Source organism: Aulonocara stuartgranti (assembly GCF_965226115.1).
Source record: "Aulonocara stuartgranti genome assembly, chromosome: 15".
In the NCBI taxonomy this organism is placed as follows: Eukaryota; Metazoa; Chordata; class Actinopteri; order Cichliformes; family Cichlidae; genus Aulonocara; species Aulonocara stuartgranti.
Window position 1 is genome coordinate 14,743,976 of NC_138951.1, and position 18,674 is coordinate 14,762,649.

Consider the following 18,674-nt stretch of genomic DNA (forward strand, 5'->3'; position numbering starts at 1 on the left):
TTCAAATTATGTGTGAAAATATGAGTGTTTAAACTTTTCTCAGTATGAGCATATTGCTTACTTGTTCTTTCATTTCACAGAAATTATCAGCGCTAGTGTACAATTTATCAATATGAACTAGCATGGTAGATTAAGCATAGACACCGATGCCATGAACCTTCTGGTGCACAGTTTTTGTGCTGATGTTAATGCCAGAGGAGGTTTGGAACTCTGAGTCAGCAGAGTGTTGTCAACATTTACCCACTGAGTGCATCAGTGCTTTATAAGCCCGCCCTCTAACTCTGCGTAGTTTCACACCTCATAGTTGAGGTGATGTGGTTGCTAAAGCCTTTGCCTTTGCAATAATATCACTTGTAGCTGACGATGGTGGCTCTATGGTGCTGTGGTTTACACACATGCCTGAGAAGTAAAAGATCCTTGATTTGACCCTGCAAAGAGGGGGAGGGTTGTGTCACGAAGGCCATCCGGCATAAAGATTTGTCAAATCAAACATGCCTCCTGATGTGACCCCATGTGGATAAGGAACTTGATTCCACACGCGAGCCTTGTGCTTTACGCTGGGATGAGGGGAAAGGGGCGGTAGTTACACTCAGTAGCACAGGAACAGAGCGGGAGGGAGGGAGAGAGAAAGAGAGCCAGGGACAACAACGTCACATTAGAAAGGTATAGTAATCATCCACAACTATTTTCGGTTGCAGATGATAAAGGATTCAGAAAGTTTATTCATGCAGGCCCATATGACAGAGAATATGCATCTTCTTTGTGTTTTCATATTTTAATTTATATTTAATTGTGTTGTGGTTTGCAGTGTTTTGTGTTGTTTCACTTTAAATTTGTAAAAGGAAAAAGCTGAAAATTTAAATAGTTAAAAGTTGAAATGTGAATAATTGGTTTTTGAAATAATATGATTTATTTATTACATTTTATGTGGAGTGAATAAATAAATGTCTATTTATGGTGGCCCCTACAGGCAAAGCAGATACAAACTCCAAAACATGTAAAAACTCAAAACACGTACAAAAGACAACAGAAGTGCTCCAGTGTTGGGCGCAGTGTTGAGCTTTTGTTACCTAGTGGCTACACAAGCCAGCAAGTCCACCAAATCCACCAACGACCAGATTTGGTGTGTGGTAGTAACAGGTAAATGAATTTTTTTTTAAATTTATTAGAATATATATGAGTGCTTGTGTATAAATACACAAACAATACACATATGATTTCAATTGTGTAATTTAAGTGATCTAGTAGCTCTGTTTTGGAAGTTCAGTTAACGCTAGAAATGTGTTTTGGAGTTTGTACGTGTTTTGTCTCAAGGGACCACCACATATATTTATATATAAACATATATAAATAAAACCACTTTTTTTTTACGTTAGTAATTCCTTTTGTGCATAATTTTACATTATTGTTAATAATAAATTAATTAAAGCAACAAAACAACCTGAAGAGCCGGTTCAGAGCCGAAAGAGCCGGCTCTTTTTAATGAGTCGAGCCGAAAGAGCCCGATCTCTAAAAAGATCTGGAAATCCCATCACTACAGTGAATAATCCAACAGTATCTAGGCTACTTTATTTGCTTGCATTTGCATTTGACTTTTGCTGTTATGGATATATTACCACTGTTGTACGATAATGCTGCTCATGTCTTCTTGCAATAGATTTTCACTTCGAATTAGTAAATGTGCCATGAATGAGAATAGCTCATTGTAAGAAGGAAAGATGTAAAATGTCCTTTATTTACTTACACTTATAATTGCAGCTGTCTGCAAGCTGCAATAAAATTGTGAATTTTTGTGAAACACCATGATATTGCTTAGCTTTCACCCCAGGACAGCTCATTTAGTAGAGCAAGTGCTCTCAGTTTGCAAAGCCAGTTAGTTTGTCATAGTTGTGGCAAATGATATGTTATTGTGTTATTGTGACTCAATGACTGGTTATAGATGAGGCTAAATAAAGAGTTTTGTTGAGTGACATTTGAACTGACTTAGCTGAGGTTTTGTTTCAGCCACACACCAACAAAGCCCATTTCAGAAAATAGACGGCACTACCTTTCAGATGGAGTTCCATTTTTGCTTTACAGTTATTCCATTATGAACTTTTCTATTTGGGCATATAGATGAAATTTCAATTTTAAAAAAACAGTTAAGCATTTGGCAAATAAATCATTTCTCCTTTCCTGCCTTAATATTCCAGTCATGTCTCTTTAAATCTGCCATCTTTTCCACAGTGCAAATAAAGAAGTAGCACTAAATCTCATCAGTGAACATTAAGACTGGTGCACTTTTTGTATTTTCAAAAGCCTTAACTGTAGAAACCTTAGCACTGATTTACTGAAAGTTCAATAATGAAGTCTCTCCATCACTTCCACAGCTCACTTGTTGAAGGGAGCTGCTCTTAATTATAGTAAAGGTGGCCGAACAAAACGCTTCTTTTATAGCGCTGAAATCATTTCACAGGCTCTGGTAGCGCTGGCATAATTTTAAAAAGCCTGGGTCTGAGGTAGCCCATTAAAGATGCTCATAAACATTAATTTTGCCAGTGGGATGTGAGATTGTGTTACCTTCTTGGCAGAAAAGCGTATAAAATATGTGGTTTTACTTTGGCTCACAAATTTCCCAACACTCGCCTCTTTTGAAACGTGTGTAATCTAGACTGAGACTGTTTGTCAACTCGGTTTCAAGGAGTTGGACAGAACCCAGTCGCCATATGCCTTGTCATGATGGTGATGGCGGTCGTGTCAACGTTAAAGCCTGCAAGCTTGAGGGAGGTTACCCAGCCAAGGAAATGTGCTGACTGATTAGCGAAGCACATTTCACATATCCTAAAGCCAAAATAAAACAAATAAAGATCAGCGATGAAGATGGAAAGTTACTGAGACGTTTCCAGTACAATGACTTGTTTGAATATGGTTTTCAACCATTGTTGTTCTAGGAAACTTTTTTTTTCAAGAATGGAAATTCATAATGAATATAACCTATGCTTCACATTAAAACCCACAAGAAGGCATACACTTCTCCCTTAATCACAGAAAACATTTTGACTTCAAGTAATCCACGAACCATGAAGAAAATTTAGGAAGCAAAAGCATTAACCATTGCAAGAAAAAAATTAATTAACTCAGTGTGAAACTAAAATAGAGCTTTAATTACAGGCCGAGGATTGTGCCAGACAGTTATTTCCAGCTCGTTCTCATTCCCAGAGTTTTAGTTACTGCTCTTTTGGCACTCTAAACACACAAGATGTCCTTTGGTGAAGAACCTGGAAAACTGGGTTTAGGCAGTGTTCACACAGGTCTGTCACTACTGACTCATTGAATAATTTTAATCCAAATTGTAATCTTTTCCTAAAACTAAACAAAGAGTTGCCAGTTTCTAAAACCATCGAGTGTCTAAAACTATAATTTAGACATGTGCAGCAGAGGAGAAAAAGAGGAAGACCTCAGAGAAGATTCAAAGACGTAACGAAGGACATGCAGAGGGTTGGTGTGATAGAGGCTGATGCTCGGGATAGCGTTAGATGGGGCCCTAGAAGCCAAAAGGAGAAGAATATGAGGGGAAGTAGAGGAAAAACTACTTGTGGAAGATTGGCAACTAGTGTGTGGAAAAAACTTTCGTTGGGGAGCTGACCAAGGGATGATAAATGATTCACAAAAAGCAATATGCAAACCTTGGTTTTTCAGACCAAGGTAGGAAATACTTCTAATTTTGCAACACAGCTAAATGACTGGCATTTAGTCTATTCAAGAATTCAACTTAAGGGAGTTTCAAGTCACAGTAACGGCATCCAAAGTACTATCCTTCTTTTTTCATTCTGAAATGCATGTTACCAATGTCATGTTTGAGACAGCTGGGACTGCTGTTGTGAAAGCAGCTTTGTTGCACAGGGTGAAATGTTTGCAATGGCTATCACTCAGCAAACACCTAGACATGTCAAGCTGTGACTTGTCACCCTAATGTAATGCTACTATCTAAATAAGGTGTCTGCCACCATATCAATGTTTTAAAACAACTTTTTAAGTTTATGATCATTTAGTTTTGGTATTGAAGTGGACAAACAGTCACACAGGCCAAGAGACTGGTCTCTAGGGAAAAATATCTGTTCCCTGACTGTCATGATCCTGGGGTTTGTACCCAGCGTTTTCTGTTTAAGACTCGGTTTTCTGTTTGCTATTTTGTTGCAGCTTCGGTTAGGCTTTCATTCCTATTTTGTATTTATCGTTCTCTTTGTTATTCTCAAGGTTTTTCCTGCCCTCCTATGTTCCCCATGCTGTGTTTCTGTTATATCTTCTGCAGTGTTGGGTAAGTTACTTTAAAATAGTAACTTAGTTACATTACTAGTTACTTCTCTCAAAAGTAACTCAGTTACTTCAAGTTACTCGTTACTTTCAAAGTAACTAGTTACTAGGGAAAGTAACTTTGGTTTTACTCAGAATTCTCTTGTTAATGTATTGCTTCCATAACTTTGCCAGTCTTCTAGCTTGCTTACTTGCCACAAGTGCACTGTGCCACCTACCAATAGAAAGGAAAAGATAATGTGCATATTTCCACGAGAGAAATCCCACGCCTGGACCGTCATTGACTGCTGCCATGATTCTAGCCTACGTCACAGAGTCATCTGCGCCTTTTACATCCAACACAAAAACTGCAGTCGTGGTGCTTTCGATTGTACTCAGAACTCAGAAATTCTGCCTTCTGAATAGGAAGATGTAGGTAACACCAGACTGCAGATGAGCTGCATACAGGGCTGGACTGGGAAAGAAAATTGGCCCGGGCATTTTGACTAGAAACTGGCCCACCATTATAGGAAAAATCATAAAGCCTTTGAATGAAAACAAACACTGTTGTGACAGTGATGTACACTGTTTTGATGGTATATATGCATCAATCAATCAATCGTTTGTTGTAAGATTCAGATAATTATTTTTTAAAAGCGAGACATTTTAAATGAGAATAAGAAAGAAAAGTATTTCTTTGTGCCCCCCATTCCCTGTTAATGCCCTACATGCCCCCTTGGCCACACTTTGCTAGATCCGCACCTGCACAGTTACCAGCTGTCAGCTACCTAAAAAAGGATCCTGGGGTTATTTGTCTCTCAGAAACAGTTCATAACTTCCCTTCAACTCATTCATGTCACCTAAAAGGTAAACCTGTTTCTCCATCACCTGCTCAGCTCTGATGATCCAGTAAGGACATCTCCTGGTTTCATCTTCATGTTTCCCTCTCACCAGATAACCAAACCATATCATGACCAGCAGCTTTTTTTTACAGCTGTGGCTCCAGCAAACATCAGCTGATACTAGAAATTAATATTAAATAAATTCTAACAACAGCTGATCAAGCTTAAACGTGCTGCTGTTGTTTAGCGCGACATCCGCTGGTTTCCTCTTTCGGCGCAAAGTGGGCGATAAACAAACAAGAGAGCCGATCAGCTGATCATTGATCAGTTTCATGATTGAAGTAGAAACGGGAGAGGGAGGGGGGAGAATGAGAGAAGAAGAGGCAGCTGTGCAGCGTAAAGACACAGAATAACTCCAGCTTTGTGCCTTTTTCATTGTAGCTGAATTACGGGACAAACTGTTCCTTTTCACCTCAATAAGAAACGCGCAATATTTTCTCTGAATACCAGACGGGACGGTTGGCAACTCTAATAACTTATGAACAAAATAAGGTTCAACATCATTAACTTCATAGCACCACCCAGCTGTGTAGAAACTCCGTCATGCTAGCTAGCACGCAGTACGGAAAAAGTCAGAATAACGAAAATAAACTCCACCTAAACTTGGTTTATATCTGACCCAGAGAGACTGCAGGTCATAACTTCTTACCTGAAGTTCAGTTCACACTTGGACCGGCGGCCGCCTCGGGTCTCTTTTCCTTCTGCGTCCCTTTTCCTTCATCCACCTGCTGCCTCCACCACTTGCTAATGTTACTGAATCTGTGGAAACTCCGCGATGCCACCACACGAAGTAACGAGTAACGACCCTATCTAAATCCCAGTAACGAGTAACGCGTTCCTGATTTTGGCATAATAACTAGTTACCGTGCTCGTTACCACAATAATAACGTAGTTACTGTAACGCGTTACTTAATAACGCGTTAGTCCCAACACTGATCTTCTGTGGTTAGTCAGTTTTGTCTTTGTGTTCACTCTGGCATATCAAGTTCATGTGTTTTGGTAACAGTCTTAGTGTTAGTTTCCTGTTTTATTTTGATAGTCTCTTGTTCTATGTGTGTTGTGTTCAGTTTTGCTTCCCTCTTGGCTCGCTAATTGATTCTGTTCACCTGTTCCTTCTTTTCCCTAGCTGTGTCTCTTTCCCTGATTACCTCATGTCTGTTTAAGTCACAGGTGTCGAACTCCAGGCCTCGAGGGCCGGTGTCCTGCAGGTTTTATTGTCCTTGAAATGGCTAAATGACCTACTCAACATGTATTGAAGTTTTCCAGAGGCTGGTAATGAAATAATCATTTGATTCAGGTGTGTTGATCCAGGGTGAGATCTAAAACCTGCAGGACAATATGTTTATATTGTCTATCCTGTAAAATAGTCAGATGTCTATTCATATTAATGTACAGAATTCACCTGCTTGCTGCTACTACTGCACATTCACCCAATGTATATACTATATATATATATAATGTTCTTCCTCTACACCCCCCCCCCCCCCCCCCCCAATTTTTTTGCACATGTCAAGGAGTGTGTCAGGCTACATTTCACTGTGTGTTATACTTGTATAACTATGCATGTGACAAATAAAGAACCTTGAACCTTGAACCTTGAACATCGGCCCTCGAGGCCTGGAGTTCGACACCCCTGGTTTAAGTCCTCAGTTTCCCTCTGTTTTTTGTCGTGTTATTGTCAGTCCCTCCTCGTGTGTGCCGTTTTCTCTGTTATGAAATCAGTAATTCTAGTTTTCAGTTTAGGTTGAGTTTTTTTGTCGTTTTGTATTCTGTTTCCTGGGCTCCAGCAATTAAGCTGTTTAGTTTTGTTAAGCCTGTCTGCCAAGTCAGCTGTATTTTGGGTCCTCTCTCTGCCTGCCACACATCATCATTTGACAGACTTGTTGACAGCTGGTTGCGAGAGCTTGTTGCTTGGTGAAATCAATTGCAAAGAGTGTGCTGCAACAAAATCTTCCTTGCTTTGCTTTGGTTGATAGCTGATTGACACTTAGCGAGAGTTTGCAGACTTGCTTTTCTGCAAACTCTCGCTAACTAACCACTGAGCAAATGAATGGACTGGTTCTTATATAGCACTTTTCTACTCTGAGCACTCAAATCACTTTGCACAGCTTCTTTCACTGACACATGCATTTTTTTCTATACGAGTGCTTCTCTCTAACATTCACAAACATTCATAGTCCAATGGATACATCGGAGAGCAACTTGGGGTTAGTGTCTTGCTCCAAGGCGAGATACTGGCTTGCAGACAGGGAGCAAACCAACAACCTTCCAATTAGTAGGTGACCTGCTCTACCACCCAAACTACAGCCACCGAGCAAAAGTAAAACTTGAAAAAGTGTGATGAACACAGAAAATATTTGATTTTAAAGTCAGTTTTGCTTCACTTCTGCAGCCAACATGAGGCACAACGTGCTTCAAAAGCACCACATGCAATGTGTTGGCATCTTCTAAGCCTCTGCTAGCAATCTGCAAGCAGAGGTTTCTAATGCATCTAGTAACAGCAAACATCCTCCTGGAACCACCCACCAAGCAGTCAGGGAATAGCAACTGGCGGATGGGGTTGGCAACCAGTCCCTAGACCTAAGTGACTGGCCTAAATGCTTGAAACTAACCAAGTAGTTTCCACTGCCTAAACCTTACTAAGTGCCTTCAACTGGCTCAAGCAGATAACATAGTTTTTAGTGCCTAAGCCTAACTAGGGAATAAAAATGAAAAGTGAGTGAAAATAAAGAAGAAAACCTAAAGACTGAAATGGGACATCTCCTGGTTGACAAATTTGTTACAGCTTATTCCACTGCCAACTCTCCAGACTTATAATGCAAACTGCAGACTCTTATGTCTATGCACCCAATATTGTCAATGGTTGATAAAGAGGTTGATTTAGATATGCCGATAGCAGTATTTGATGCTTTAAATGAAAATGTGTTGTTATTTCAGTCAGTGTCAACCAGTCAGAGTTTGATACACAAAAGAAGCGCGTGATGTTAATTGTTGAGGCCTGCTATAGGTCAACCTTAGGTTGGGATCAGCATGACTGAGTAACAGCGTCTTCGATCTTCTTCAGATTTAAGGGTTATTTGGATCTAATTTTGGCAACAGCCAACACTAATGTATCAAAATGAATTTGACAATGACAAGTTTAAACACTGAAATGTGGTGATTCAGCATTCCAACTCAAAATACTCATCTTAATGGCAATTTCAGGTGCTGTGAGCGTTCGCAGAGCAGATCAAAATGATGTGAGGAGTGAGATATATGAGCAGTTCTGTGGTAAAAGGGGCTTGGCTTCCTGGCACACACTAGGTGCATGGTATTGATGCTGAGCCAGCAGCCTAACCCACACCAGGTTAAATTTATGGGTAGATATTTAGCTTGTCTCTGCCACTCTGTAGGGCAGAAAGAATAACATCGGCCCTTGTCTGCTCGTTGTGCTTGAAGCCAGTTGATGTTTTCCCCTCAGAAAACCAGCCTGGCTGCACATCACACGCCAGCTGAGAGTAAACTGAAAAATGTCTAAAGCTCCACACCACCCTCCTCTTTAAAGTCATGTGGTTTATGGTATTATTTTATGGCTAGGTTTGCTTTTAAGACTCTGATAAAAGGGAAAATAATTTCTAGTTATGTCTTCATAATCAGTAATATATCAGTAACATACAGCAAAGTACCTTTATTAACTTTTCTACGTTATTTACCTCTTTTGTTCTTTGGCAGCCTGTAAGGCTGATGATAATAAAACAGGAAACACTCACAATGTGTCATTATCAGAATGAGGAAGTAAAGATGCTGCGGTATCAATATAGTTTTCTAAAGAAATTATGAGTTAGCAGTGACCAGTTAAATGACCTGTTTTAACACAGAAAGCACAGTGTTGAAGTAACCAAAACTGTGAGATCGGTCATGCTAACCATTCATTATGTTATAGATTTAACCTCCACCATCCACTACTGAAGGCAACATTGTTTTTTTTTTATTATTTAGTGTGAAATTACATATGGTGTAAAAATGGGGAAGTACCACTTTTATTTTCCTGTTACATGAACTTGGAACATGCTGCCTTCCAGCTGCTCCAGCGGCTCAGCCCTAAAAGTAGTTTCACTTCTCTATGTCTCAGGTTTTTTCGTTTAAGTTGCAAAATACCTAGTAAGCTCGTTGGTATGATCACTTTCTCCCAAACCACACTGTTTTAACTGCAGGACTCCAAATCACTGACATTAGGTATCTGGCTCACGCATTTCAAAAGAACTACAGTCTGAGTCTGCTTAAACTGAACTAGTGTTTATACTTTTGCCACACCATTACCTGTGAAACGTGAAGTGGAAATCCTCAATTACCTAGAATGCATAAGGGGAAAATCCAATTTGCCAAGCACTTACGATTCTTGCTTCCATTTCCTGGAGTGAGCAATTACTGTGTTGATCTTTGATGTCTTTCCTGAGATTCAGTTTCTTCGTTTAGGGGTTTTCCTCTTTTTTATCCATGACGTATACTGCCATTCAAACTAACTATTTACATTTATCCTACATTTTCCTTTAATTACCCTTCCCTTAGGGGTGTCAGTATCCCTAAAACAACATAATACTTGGATTTTTAACATAGTGTGAAACCCCCTCCAAAGCTTTGCTTGACAGTTTTCTAACTTTGCGCATTGTTAAGTGGAGAAGATTTGAATTTCTCTTTAAAACTCTCTGTTCTTTAGATTATCCCCATAAGTGCCTGAAGGCTTTTCATCCAACTCTTGACTACGGCTTTTAAGAGCAGCTACGAACAGTTTTGCCTTCAGTCATGGCTGGATGACACTTAAAACAAACGACGCTACAGCGTTGACACAGTGAGGGAGCGAGTAAAAACATCTATTTTCCATGATAACATATAGCATGGCTGCTCTTTAAGTAGCCTGAGCCTGGTAAATCAGACCTTCCTTTATGATGTATGATAAAATGAGTGCCCGTGCAGTCAAAAGTAACCAAATATTGCTTTTATGGTCTCACAAACACTGCTAAGATTGGTTTTCAGCATGGTTTTAAATCAATCAGCATATGAAGTTAAGTTTAATTCATGCCTGGTCACTTGACAGCTGACTCTCAACAATACATATTGTGTTGCACAACTCTCTGCATTCATTCTTTGGCAAGAGTAAGTCGAATGACAGATGGATGATTAAGCAGAGTGATCACAACCTCTACTGCTCTGCCTCTTCTGGCAAGTGGACGGGTTTAATATGTGTGTGCGGTGCGTGTGTTGTATGTACGTGTGTGTGGTGTTGAGGTGTCTATGCTGGGAAGGTGGGAAAGAAAAGAGGCCTTTGGAAATAGTCAGGCTTCTACAGAGTCTAAGCAGCACATTTATCATTGTCACAGAAAACATACTAATTTGTAGTACAGCTGTTTCCCTATATGATGTGTTGAAACACTCAATCAGGAAAATTGGGCTGGACCAGCTTGTGTCTCCAGCTCATAATAATGCCCCATTCACAAGGTAGCCAGCCTTGGCCGGGCCTCCTGTAGCAGCACCGGCCTGTATGAAGTAGCAGTAAAGTTTAGCTGCTCTAATTTGTAAACTAAGCGAGAGAAAAAGGGGGGAGTGCGTGTGGCACTGGTGGTAAGGCGTAGCTGGGCAAGAAACACCATATGTTCCTGATTGACGATGATTGAATCAAGCGCAGTAGCAGAGAGAAAGTGGTTTCCAGCCGGTGAGAAATTTGCGTGCAGTGAGGCATTTGACAGAGGGACACGAAGATTTCACTGGAGCTTAAACAAGCAGGACAAATCGATTAGTGATGACCCATTACTCCAAAGAGTGCGGGGAAAGGCTCGTACATTTTCAACTGTGCTATTCCTCTCACTGCTCCTGACAGAGAATCCATAAATCTCATCTGCATATGTTTGCCTTCATTTTTTTATTGTAAAAAAATATATATATATTGATGCCTTAAAAGTATACGCGGACTGGAAAGCAAACAGCTTCTCAGGTTCCTTTGAGGGGTCAAGAAAATCTGATCCATGGAAAGATTTGAAAGAAACTATATGTGGACAAGCTAAACCTTGAAGTTCTCAAAAATGCTGCCCTGTGACATGATGGCCTCTAGTGGTATAATGGCGATTGACAGAGACAGCTCAATCATTTCCTTATAGGCATGTGCTGCTAGGTCCAGCTGGCTTTGACATTAACACCAGGCTCTGACTGACAGAGGCCCTGGCCTTGGGCTGGGCTCCCGGGGCCTCCACAGTACATTCAGCTCTCCTTTTAGCCTGTTGATTTACTGTCCCCGATGGCCGCTCGTTGATCCATTTCCCCTCTCAGTTTGCTCACAGGGCACCCCGAAAACCGTCCTCCTGCAATATATTTGCTTTATGATTTCCTGAGGAGCCAATGAAGAAAAACAAGCCCCCGCTCACTGCACCTGTTCCAGTTAATGTGCAGTGGGCCGGTCGACCTCCTCTGGTCTCAGCGACTGGGGAAAAGCACAGGGCCATGGTGTCACAAGCTCCATGTGGATCTTCCATTTCCCCCCAGCCAGCCCAATCGGGACCAAGCAGCAAAAGGGAGGCGGGGAGGGATAGATGGCGTATTATATGTGTGTCAGTTTAACACAAGCAGGTCAATTGGGGCCCACATAGAGTCTTGCTGCGTGTGCATTATTAACATGTGTGTGGGTGTTTATGTAGCTCAGCGCCCAACATGGAACTGACATTAATAAGGGAAAGTGATGGGAACTTGCTTACATCATTTGGACGACATGCAGATGTGACTGAATGGAAGGTCTTAGTTATCTTCAGTGATGTGAGCAGCTTGGTATTTACATTTTCCAAAACAGAAAAGAAGAGCAGTAAAACTACCAGATTTATTTGCTAGAATGTGACGCCTTGGGATGCAAATTAAAATGGAAGTGTGTTTCGAAAGGCAGGATTGCCAGAGAAGACAGCAGCATGAGTAGCTATAAAGCCTGAGGACTACTGGCATTATTTGGGGGTACTGTGTCCATTTTACAGCATAGAACAAAACCCTATTTACTAAGGTATGAAATAACCCCTTCTCCCATGTCCACCGATCATAACATTAAAACCATCTGCCTAACATTATGTAAATCTGCCTCTGATCTGCCAAAACAGTTCTGATTAAACCTATTGAAAGATCAGGACACTGGCAACTGATCCCCCAGACTTCCTCAAACTTTTCCACAGCAGTTTTTCAGCATGGTAAAGCACATTAATCTTATTATCATACACCAAATCTCTGTGCCAAACTTGGCACACAGCTACACCTTTGGCCCCTGAAGTTTCTTGTCTATATTTGATATCATGTCATCGTGTTGCCTAGCAACCACCTACGAGCTGCTAAAGTGGCCCGTTTTTACCATTTATGCACCTATAACATCTTGTAAACAAAACCAAAAAATGTCATTTTATATTCAAAAAACTTGATCCTATGATATTGATGAGTACAATACAAACAACCAATGAACTAAAATCACGTGATTTTTAAATTTGCCTCAATATGCTTCTTTTAGATATCATGATATCAACATAGGTTCAGTTAATCTTAAGTTGAAAGGCAATGTACACTAGAAAACCACATCTACCTCTTTTTTATATCTTTCTCAGTGTGGTTAACTGCATCAGTTTGTCAACAAACCAAACCATGCTGTAGCATGGGAATGTACTACTACTAATAATCACAAATAACATTTTACAAACATCTTTACAAAGTGAGTTAAAAAAATTAATTCATGAAAGACATGAAAAATATAGAAAAAGTAATAAAAACTCATTAAAAGCAACAAAAAAGAAGACAATATATGGATAAAAAAATGAGGCACATGATGAGAAACAGATACAGGGTATCTATTTCTCATTACATAGGTATTGTCCTGATAGGTGAGTACCCTAGCAATAAGGGCTGTTCTTGGTCCGCAGTATATTTAGGTGGGTGGTATCCGTCAAAATAGCATCTACATGATTGCTAGGACTCGAGGATCCCAAGCAGAACATTTCACTGTAACTTCATACGTCAGTGGTTTTAGTGTTGTAGCTGATCTGTCTAAAGTCATTGTGTACACAGTGTTAGTAATCTAAAGTAAAATGTTGACGTTTGTAATACAGTTGGCTTTTTTGTTTTTATTATTCTTTATATCGACTTCTTAAGTAGAATACCAGACAGAAATCCCACTGGCTGAAAATGTGATCCATTTATTTCACAGTCTGATGTTTCCATTGATAAAAGTGGCTGACATATTTTCCAAGTCTGAAATGACTGAAAGATACTGTCAGTAAATTATTCAAAAATCCAGACCCATAATTCAGGCAAATTCCTCCTAAGGTCAGTTTTTATTTTGGGGCCGATCCCTTTCGGGGGTTTTTCCTTCACAACTATTAGTTGTTGACTTCAAGAAAATTTGCTTTGACAATTATGAGACTCATGTCTGGGTAATTACATTGTTCAGAGTGGGAGCAGCATTCACTTCCTCACAGTGAGCCTCTGAACATGGTTCATATCACTAATAGTCCATCTGAAAGCTGTCAACCGCCTTTGCTGGCCCAGGTCTTCCTGTCTTTTGGGAAGTGGCCCATTGGCTTTTGGGTCAAGAAGAGAGGTGAGCAGAGTTATGAGAGGAAGCATGCATGTAGCAGTGTCTGTTTTCCTCAGTCATGTGTGTTTAAGTAGTAACCTGACAGAGTAAATGTATTCCAGGGTACTTTTTTTTCCATCTTAACTCAAGTTGTCTTCCTGATGGCAGATGCATTGGAGCTCACCCTTGCGTGTAGTTGCTGAGTGTGTGTGAGTCCTTGTGCTTTTCCTTATGTTGTTTTTTCCCCCCTTTTTTTCTCCAGGTTTAAACACTGTGTTAACCACCAGATCCCATTGCTATCAATCTTAATGGTGGTGGGTCAATGTAAACGCGCACATGTGTAGGCTCTTTTTGCAAGCCACGGTTTAAGAATAATTCCCCCTCCAAAAAAAGACAGAGGGAAAATATTCTGGCCCCATTTACAAAATAGGTGCTCAGAAAACACCCCAGCCGGCCCTGAGTGATAGCTACTTCCTCAGCTTTTCCACTTCATTGATGGTTATGTGAGTTAAAACAACGAGCTTAATGGAGACTCTGGGCCCTCGGGGGACTAATCATAGCCACGTGACTTCCTCCGGGGCTTCCATGAAAATAACTCCATTACAATGGCCTGTGATATTAATATCGGCTTTGGGAAAGTCAGGCTTGGGATCCGCAGGGACGGCTCAGCATGAGCAAACAAAGAGGAATGCACGGCATTCGAGGGAGTGAAGCAGGCAAAGAGAAAAGAAGAAACAGAGCAAAAAGAGAGAAAGAAAATAGTGAGACCATTGTGTTGAGTGATAGCATATTGCACAGTCATGATGTTCTTTTGTGAGCTTCTGCAGTATATTATTCAGAGCTAAAATTAAACATGTAGTTTCCATCCTATGCATCACTTGTGCGGCTCACTTCCTTTCAAATGTTACAGATTTAAATGTTTGCAACGTTGTGGTGAAATGCTGTTATCTATTTATGTGGAAAGCATCAAAACGCGTCTGGCAGTTGTTGTAGCTGAACTTTATCTAAGTTCCACTTACGCCAATTATAATTTTACTGTATTATTTCTATAGTGAGCCTCTGCTGTAGTTTACCCTTGTCTGTTAGCATCGTAGCAGCAATGGTTTTTAGATGCTTCCGGGTCCGAAAGATTAAGCCTATGCAGAAGTGATTTAAACTGCATGGTTACTAATGGCCAGTAGGGGGCAACTAATGTGGCTCCAACTAGAAGTTAATCGTGTAAAAACAAGACTTAACTTTCAGAGCTGAAAACTGAAGCCAAAACTGCAGTTCCTCTAGCTACCACTTGATGGCTGGCTAAAAAAACGAGTCATTCCCCATAGACTTGCATGTTAAAACAGCATTAAGACGGATATTAAACCCTGGTACAAAAAGCTGTTGCGGCCTCTATGCATAGACAATCAGATGCTTGAATTTTTTATAATTTCTCTACCAGAATTTAGTAGTTGACACATCTGTCAATCCACTTGGATTGACAGATGTGTCAACACAAGCAGCTGGAGCCACCTAGAAGTCATTAATTTTGACCTCTTTCTTCAGCTTTGTGTCTGTGACTTGCATCTGTACAGTTTATTAATGCAGTTTGCTAACCAGCAAGCTAGCTGGCAAGTTGGTACTCCACCCTGTCATTCATTTAAGGTAACATCTGGCCTCAAAAAATTAATTTGGCAGTGGCCAAAATGCTTAGCAGCAAAACCAGTCAGTAACATTTAACTTATTGAGGCAAAAAGTTATCCAGACCCACAGTCTGGCACATGTGAAAAAGTAATTACTTCCTTTAACCCAATAACTATTCATGCCACCCTTGGCAGCAAGAACCGGAAACAAGCATTTGCAGTAACTGGCAATCAATCTTTGACATGGCTGTGGAGGAGTTTTGATTCTCTTGTCTTTGCAGAATTGTTTTAAATCAGCCAAACTAAAGGATTGTTAACAATGATCAGCCTGTTTAAGGTCATGCCACAGGATCTCAATCAGATCTAAGTTTGGACTTTGAATAGACCATGCCAAAATCTTCACCTTTTTTTCATAACCATTCAGTGGTGCTGGTGTGTTTCAGATCATCACCAGTGTTGGGACTAACGTGTTATTAAGTAACGCGTTACAGTAACTACGTTATTATTGTGGTAACGAGCACGGTAACTAGTTATTATGCCAAAATCAGGAACGCGTTACTCGTTACTGGGATTTAGATAGGGTCGTTACTCGTTACTTCGTGTGGTGGCTATCGCGGAGCTTCCACAGATTCAGTAACATTAGCAAGTGGTGGAGGCCAGCAGGTGGATGAAGGAAAAGGGACGCAGAAGGAAAAGAGACCCGAGGCGGCCGCCGGTCCAAGTGTGAACTGAACCTCAGGTAAGAAGTTATGACCTGCAGTCTCTCTGGGTCAGATATGAACCAAGTTTAGGTGGAGTTTATTTTCGTTATTCTGACTTTTTCCGTACTGCGTGCTAGCTAGCATGACAGAGTTTCTATACAGCTGGGTGGTGCTATGAAGTTAATGATGTTGAACTTTATTTTGTTCATAAGTTATTAGAGTTGCCAACCGTCCCGTCTGGTATTCAGAGAAAATATTACGCGTTTCTTATTGAGGTGAAAAGGAACAGTTTGTCCCGTAATTCAGCTACAATGAAAAAGACACAAAGCTGGAGTTATTCTGTGTCTTTGCTGCACAGCTGCCTCTTCTTCTCTCATCCTCTCACCCTCCCTCTCCCGTTTCTGCTTCAATCATGAAAACTGATCAATGATCAGCTGATCGGCTCTCTTGTTTGTTTATCGCTCACTTTGCGCCGAAAGAGGAAACCAGCGGATGTCGCGGTAAACAACAGCAGCACGTTTAAGCTTGATCAGCTTAGGGCATTAACAGGGAAAGGGGGGCACAAAGAAATACTTTTCTGTCTTATTCTCATTTAAAATGTCTCGCTTTTAAAAAATAATTATCTGAATCTTACAACAAACGATTGATAGATTGATGCATATATACCATCAAAACAGTGAACATCACTGTCACAGCAGTGTTTGTTTTCATTCAAAGGCTTTATGATTTTTGCTATAATGGCGGCCGGTCTCTAGTCAAAATGCCCGGGCCAATTTTCTGTCCCAGTCCAGCCCTGTATGCAGCTCATCTGCAGTCTGGTGTTGCCTACATCTTCCTATTCAGAAGGCAGAATTTCCGAGTTCTGAGTACAATCGAAAGCACCACGACTCCAGTTTTTGTGTTGGATGTAAAAGGCGCACATGACGCTGTGACGTAGGCTAGAATCATGGCAGCAGTCAATGACAGTCCAGGCGTGGGATTTCTCTCATGGAAATATGCACATTATCTTTTCCTTTCTATTGGTAGGTGGCACAGTGCACTTGTGGCAAGTAAGCAAGCTAGAAGACTGGCAAAGTTATGGAAGCAACACATTAACAAGAGAATTCTGAGTAAAACCAAAGTTACTTTCCCTAGTAACTAGTTACTTTGAAAGTAACGAGTAACTTGAAGTAACTGAGTTACTTTTGAGAGAAGTAACTAGTAATGTAACTAAGTTACTATTTTAAAGTAACTTACCCAACACTGATCATCACTGCTTTAGCTTCAGGGCAGAAACTGATGGCCGCTACTTCAGAGATCAAAACTTATTGCTCCAGTTATGGCTGAGCCCCCGAAGCAGAAAAAAGAAAAACAAAACCCAGACCATCACTCTGCCAACACCTGATGTCAACACCTGAAGTATGATTGTTGATGTTTTTATTGAAATGCTGTAGTAGTTTTATACCAGGTATAAAGGGACTCAATCCTCAGAAAGAAAACTTTTATCTCATCAGTCCTCAGAATATTTTCTCAAAAGTCTTAGGGGTCATCAAGATGTTTGAGAAACAAGAGCCTTCTTGATCAGCAATGATTTTTATCCTGAAACTCAGTCGTTGGATGCTATTTTCAGCCAGTCTTAATGTTGAATTATAAACACTGACCTCAAGTGAGCCCTTCAGTTCTTTAGATGTTGTTCGGGGGTCTTTTGTCACCACCTGGATGAGTTGTCACTGTGCTCTTCAAGTAATTTTGATAGTTGGAAGGTTCACAAAGTTTTCTCCGTTTGTGGATAATGGCTCATACAGTGGTTAGCTGGAGTCCCAAAGCCATAGACATTGTGAAAAGGGCTTTGTAACCTTTTCCAGAATGATAGATGTCAGTGACATCGTTTCTCAGCTGTTTCTTTAGATCCTGGCATGATGTTTCTTTGTCAGGCTTCAACGTCTAAATCATTGACTTTGACATTTTGCGTAGGGTTAGTTAGGTTTGGATTCTTTTTCTATAATAAGAAAATAAATTATCATTAAAAAACTCCATTTTGCATTTACTCAGGTATTCATTAATTAATATGTATTTGATTTAAAACATTTAAGTCTAACAAATATGCAAAAGAAATCACGTCAGAGGGAAATAGTTTTTCACAGCATTGGAGATCATAGGATTCACATTTTGTTGACATAAATTAGATATTGAAAAATTAAAAATTCTACAATGCTTTTATAAGGCTTTATGAGTCCATAGGTTCCAAATATAGGCCATTTTAGCCCATTTGCAGATGTTTGCTAGGCAGCACAATGACATCATAATGTTGGATAAAGCCATGTTTGGTTGCTGATCTTGAAGTTTGTGGACAGAGATGTGGTCTGTTACAGTAAGGTGTGTTTAATGGCTAAAGGGAACAGTAAGCTTATATTATATTTTAGGCCATTTCTAAAAACATCTTTAAAATATGGGAATCCCAACAGGCTGTAGCAAACTGGTCGAAATGCTGCATTTGTTAACATTAAATCACACATATGAAGGCTGACATGTTAATGTTGATATGTGACTGTCAACTTTATTAGATAGCAGGAGAGAGACGGGGTACGTTTCAAAAACCTGTCAGAAAATCCCTGAAAAAGATTTTATGGCCACGTCT

General features: G+C 40.2%; 1 long non-coding RNA gene across 2 annotated transcripts in view; it reads left to right on the forward strand.

Annotated features, from left to right (window-relative positions):
• The first annotated feature begins 600 nt into the window (after positions 1-600).
• LOC309689930 overlaps positions 601-18,674 on the forward strand; it is an 86,182-nt gene continuing 68,108 nt past the window's right edge. The window contains exon 1 of one of the 2 annotated variants that reach the window (XR_014271560.1): positions 601-663. This is a non-coding gene — a long non-coding RNA (uncharacterized lncRNA). The remainder of the gene's footprint in view (positions 664-18,674) is intronic. The other variant, XR_014271561.1, reaches the window with a different exon arrangement.